Genomic DNA, 6587 nt, shown 5'->3' with positions numbered 1-6587 from the left:
TGGGACTACACTGCATGTATTCATCCGTCTCACCCCTCTCTCGGCACTTCTTTCCCACCTGCTTCCCCCTGTCTCCCTCACTTCTTTCCTCTGACCTCCTCATTTCCCCCTGATGACAACACCTACACATGATTAATGATAATCCATGCTGGCCAATGGCTGTGATATGGAAGGGCTTTATATGAGGCAGCAGGGATGATTTTCACTCACTCTTTCTCTGTTCCCAGTTGTGTCTTTTACTCAACTGACTCCAGCTTACTGAGGAAAAAGACACCAGAGGGAGCCACGATGAAAGACACTTTGGAGAGGGAAAAAACCGTGAGCCCACATTCCCTGCTACTAATAGCTCTATTTTGAAGAAAAATCAGCTCCGAGCATGAGTAGGAGGAGGCAGACGAGGTCGGTGGTTATAAATGTCATCTTGTGGAGAAACATTTTCATTTTTTTTTCATTTGGTTTTGGCCTTGTTCAAAACATCAGTGTTGTAGGGGTGAACGAGCATGAACAGTAAGCAGGGGTGGTTCATTGGATGTCAATAGTGGTAAAAACGAGTCTCTTAAAATACCTTATGTAGAGAAAATGAATTATTTTGTAACCAGAAAGAAAGAAAAGCAGACAGAGAAGTTGTTCATTGTCACTATTTGTGTGACTTTAGGGCCCTCTAGTGGCCAGGTCTGTTGTATGTTGATGGACCTGTAATGGAAGAAGTTACTCTTTTAAAAATAAGTTTGTTAAATTACATTATCACCGATAGATATTATCGTTATTTGTCATGTTTTGTTATCATGTCTGGTAGACTGGTGTGGAGGAAAATAAAAAATAAAATAATTTTTTGGTCATGGACCGTCGTCACTGCGACCCAAAATGTCTTCAACGTGAAGCCACAGGATTAAATAAGCTATACAATAAAACACCTGAGAAAGTTATGTAGTGTTTTTTAAGCTTAGTTTGTCACATGTGGACTTGCACATCTATGTAAAATAAGTTGTTTATGTGTACATTACAATGCATGAAATATGATAATTAATAAGGGATATTATTATGAGGGATTTGTAATTGTATGCATATGAAGGTAACTTTATTACATAGTGTAATGATGTCCATGTGTACATTGCAATGCTTAAGATAGATTATTGTTTATCAGGTCACAGAGCCACTAGTATGCTGAGGGTCACATGGTAATGTACACACCACCTGTGGTTCGTCCTGTGGTTTATGACACGAGAAAAAAAACTGGTGGGGGATTTGAGTTGCATGTCAGCCAGCCGAGAAGAAAGGTTTCTGTGAAAGGTTGACTGAAAGCTGTAGTCTCATCAGTTGTAACATATAGAACTGAATAACAATTCCTTCTAGGTCAAATATTGCATTAGTAAACACAGGAGGGCGGAGTGAGGACTTCAGGTACCGGAAAACATGAATGTTATGGAGCCATCTTCAAAACCTGTGCCAAGAGAGACTCCGCCCCTGTGGGACTTTTAGCAAATTGCATGCCGTAGAACTAACCAATGAGTGGCCTTAAGCTCTGTGAATAAGAACTATAACTAACACGTGAGCAAGAAAAGCGGCCTTTTTAAATCCCCATGTGACTGGACAAGACCTGCAGTCTGGAGTTCGTTGAGGAAGGAGGGGCCCCGATCGGGTTTGCATTCTGTCATCATTCTTTTATTAATAATTATTAGTATAACTCTTTTTGGACTCCGGACCTTATTCCCCACACCACCTCCCAGGATCTGAACCAATATTTTACAGTTACCACATCAATAATTGACTCTTTCTTGTTTGGTACAATTTTTCGTTCCAATATTTTGTTACGGCTCTTTGTCTCATGTTTTCGAGAAACATTTGTTTCCACTCCTTCTTTGGCGAATTTAAATATTGGTCATTTGTTGTATAGTGTGTTGTATTTACTTGATATATTTATGGATATTTTATGGAATATTTCTTCATGTTTTCTTAATATGATCAGCAGATATGATTTGTTTTTCTTCAAGGTTATTGAGATTTTGAAGACCCAGATACGATATGAGACATAGACTTAATATTTTCAGATCTGCCCATAAAATGCCCATCCCAAGTTCCCAAAGCCCATATTCGCAGACCCATATTTTGTTGTTCAACAGTCCAAAACCAGAAGATATTCGGTTTTCTTAAAAACTGCTCAAACCCTTTATTTTTTGTCGATTAACGAATTAACTAATCATTACAGCTCCATTGTTGATACATTGCTTATTTTGCATTCCCCATCTAAACTTCTTTTTCTTCTATTTTCATTGGTATTCAACCCATTTTTATATAGACAGGTGCTGGTCATATAATTAGAATATCATCAAACAGTTGATTTATGTCACTAATTCCATTAAAAAAGGTTAAACTTGTTTATTATATTCATTCATTACACACAGACTGATATATTTCAAATGTTTATTTCTTTTAATTTTGATGATTATAACTGACAACTAAGGAAAATCCCAAATTCAGTATCTTAGAAAATTCCTGTCGGAATCCTGTATAATCCTGTTGGAAAATGAAATCTGCATCTCCATAAAGTTGGTCAGCAGCAGGAAGCATGAAGTGCTCTAAAACTTCCTGGTATATGGCTGCGTTGACCTTGGACCTCAGAAAACACTGAGAGGACAAAGAAGATGTCTCTCCTCTCTTCCTCCAGGGTCCCAGAGTCTGGAGGAAGAGAGGAGAGACACACAATCCACGTTGTTTGGGATTTTCCTTAGTTGTCAGTTATAATCATCAAAATTAAAAGAAATAAACATTTGAAATATATCAGTCTGTGTGTAATGAATGAATATAATAGACAAGTTTCACCTTTTTTAATGGAATTAGTGAAATAAATCAACTTTTTGAGGATATTCTAATTATATGACCAGTACCTGCATATCCTGTTTTTGAATCAGTTGCTAGTGTGTTAATTCCGGAGACAGGTGTTTGTTATCACAGCCTAAAACGATTGTTTGGTTCACATTATGAATCCAATGCTTGGTGAAGGTCCATTGCTAAAATATTGTGGCAACAAATTCCATGCTGACAGAGTAAGAATACCTTCTTTTTTCTAAGCATGCAAGCTGTTGACTCCTTAAGGATTGATGAGGTTTATTTTCCTTCTGTTTCTTGTCGTCAGCCTTTCTCACAACTCCAACAGACACTCTTTCCCAAACAGTGATAAGCATGCAGGTCGTACTATGTTTGTTACACCACTAAGTGTCGCTGCACCCTCACGTTTTAGCTGTGTAAATGTTGTAAGGGTGAAGTGAGGACATCTTGTCCACCTCTTCTCTCATGAGCAAACTTCCTCAGGGACTTGAAAGGTGACTCAGTAGTTAACCGCAGCCTCAAGCTTGTTTGTTCTCTTGTTTTCTGTGTTCACTGATCTGTAATAACCAGTGTGGAAAAAAGATGAGAAATGCCAGAAGTGGATTTCACAGAGAAACTGTTGATATGTTGGTGTTGTCTCCAGAGGGAAAAGGCACAGAGTATCCCCAGTGCTGAATTGTATAAGCTTCAATAAATCAATGAAACACTGAGGTCATTGTAAGTGCAACTTTTGATGCACAAGCCGTCCTCTCAAAAGGTGTATATGCCACACTGGACACTGTGATGCAATGTCAGCATGAATGTAATTTATTTTTTCACAACAAAGGTATATGAAAGGTTTTAAATAATCTATTGTTAAATTATCTGAATTGTAGTGGTGTAAGAATAAAAGTAAAGCCCTAAACCCAGCAGTACACTCTAATGGTGACATGTTGACACGAGAGTACTGTACAACTCTATAATTATTTTTTGGTTGATAATGCATAATTATATGACACATTGCCCCAGGCCTGTAAACATATTGCCAGTTTGTGTGTATAGTTTAGCGGTCCACTTTCACAGTTTATTTATCTTGTCTGGATAGATTTATTTCTCGGTTTAATTTACCTCGTGACACTTCCACCCTGTCTCAGGGTTGGACACTCTGTATTTAACATAACACATTTTAATAGATCTCTCTTAGCATTCAAATCATTGCACCCTTGAAGTTATTAAAAAGGGGGATTGTTTAAGGCCAAGCTCTGTAAAGGCTGACATCTGCATTATCATACAGTCTCATAAGATATGATAGTTATGTCTGGTTATGTGGTCGAGTGGATGGTCATCCAACTATCTACCCATAACAATTATATAAAATCCATTATTTTCAGTGGAAGGTGATTGGTGTAGTGCCATGACATCAAACAACACTTTTGCACTAATTCCTTTCTGCACTTGTTGTCTATTTCTTCCTCCCTCACCATAATAAATCACACAACAACTTTTCTCGACAACTTATTTGTATACTTGGATACCCCTCGAGGCTGTACATGTGTTGTACTGTATAATACTGAGCCCACACTGGGAACTACTCACTCTACCAGCTACTGGAGGCGCTGAATTGTAGCACTTGACATTCATACTTAAATTCAATCAGGCTCACTGGCTGAGCAGTGGTGCTAAATGCTAATATATTTTCAATATTGGTGAAAATAGTACTTTAATTACTGTAATGTTTTTATTTTTGCAAATCTCATGATAAAAAAACACAACAAACAGAAGTGCTACTAGATTTAGAAAGTAGCGCAATTATCCCTCCTTGTGAAATAGGTGGTGCTGGAAACTTGATGGTGTAGTGGCTCACAGTTACGGACAGTACTGCCATGCCACATCTCTTTGTGGAGCAGTATGTCGTACAACTCTTTTAGATTGGATGGTGCCAATATGATAGCTTTCTCTCCATATTGGACCAGCTCTCTCTGTTTACTCAAAAGCCTGCACCATCACGATGAAGTATCATTGGTCAATGACATAAATGTACATGTAAACGTTCAGCCTGAAATTTCAACGTTAAAAACATTTAAATGACTGTGTGCCCTGATCAGGACATATTAACATTCCCTAACACTACATTTACAGAATCAGCTGATGCACATAGTGCCCAAATAGAGGGAGGTTTATGGACTGAGGAAAAACGATACAGAGCATAGGGGTGTTGTATGCAAGCTCTCTGAATTGCAGCTGCATTGCAAACGCTCATCTTTCTCTGGTCGGCACAGATCAGACAGCAGCTTCCCCTCCCGAACAGCTTTTTTTTCAGCTTACAAAAATACCATCAGTCTTCTATGGGACTGGGAGGTGCCACTGTGCACAATTTTATTTTAAACTATGTGGGCATTTCCATGGAAACTGCAGAGAACTGTCCGAATTACTGTCAAAGAGCCAAGATACAGAGAGTTAGATACATTCAGTTTGTTGTGAAGGCTTGTGGTTCAAGCCTCTCATCAAATAAGTCTTTGTTTTCTCTTTTCACACGAGAAGCAAAACCAATGCAGACTAGAAATATGCCGCTAGGTGTTTTTCTTTGGGTACAATAAAACTTCCTGACTTATAAAAGAACTCTGTCTTGATAAGCATGTGAGTGTTTCTATTAGGCTACTGTGGGCTAATAGTATGCCTACTGTATGCCATGAAATGTTCTTCTTACTCTAGAGCTGTTATGTTTTACAGTGTACTGCACTCTAAGATGAATCAACTTCTGACCTCAAAAAGTTTAAATCCCTGTTGTGTGATTTCCTGGAGCACTGTGTGAAAAAAGCAATCCTGTTAAAGTCCATTACCTTACACAAAAAGGAATAATAATACTGATAGTATATAATAAGAACAATATTACTAATGATCTTAATCATGGATATAACGTAATAATAATATTAAAATCAATAAGAACAGAAGCATTCATCTCAGATTTTACAAAACAATTAAAAAAACATTGAGAACATTGAAACATTGAGATTGTTTGTGAGATAACTGAAAACCAAACTAATGGTGACAATTTAAATGACAGACCACCTCTTTATATCAATGATGTCATTATTCTCTAACCGTAAAGGGGACGGGGCCTTGTAACGGTTAAATCCGTTCAGCCAATAGCGTGCAGATGCTGGAATCTTAAATAGTGAAGACATTGTGCTGCATTCAGGTACAGTCGGGAATTCTTAAACACTGTTCTGATTCATGCCTGTCAATGACACACGAACACTGTTTAACAGTCCATTAAATATTGGAATTTCATTAGAAAAAGGAAAAACTAGATTGGACCTGAAGGAGTATTACTTCAGCCAGTTTTAGCGTTAAATGTTGCACTATTTTTGATGGTTTCACATTTGAATTTGACAAGAGTCGCAGTTGATTGATTTCAGTATCAGCATCAATAGTGCACTGTGACAATTGGTACACGGTGTAAACCTCATTGTATCAAAAAGTAGATATTTAGTATTGAATTGGGACACAAAGCAGAATTTATTTGCTTAATAACATCCTTCCGGAAAATATAGTTACAGAGTCATACTTTTTAAGGAAATTTAAGAAATATAGGTGCAAATCACAGCAATTAATTTGATTATTATTGCAAATAGTACATTATTAATTCACTGTGTATACATCTCACATTGGCCAATAGAGATCTGGTGTGATATTCAGTGTGACGGATTTGAGGGGAAAGCTGGCAAAGAGCATGACAATATGAACAACAATATAATACTGCACATTACTGTTGATCTTCT

Source organism: Taurulus bubalis (assembly GCF_910589615.1).
Source record: "Taurulus bubalis genome assembly, chromosome: 11".
NCBI lineage: Eukaryota > Metazoa > Chordata > Actinopteri > Perciformes > Cottidae > Taurulus > Taurulus bubalis.
Note: the sequence above shows the minus strand (reverse complement) of the source record.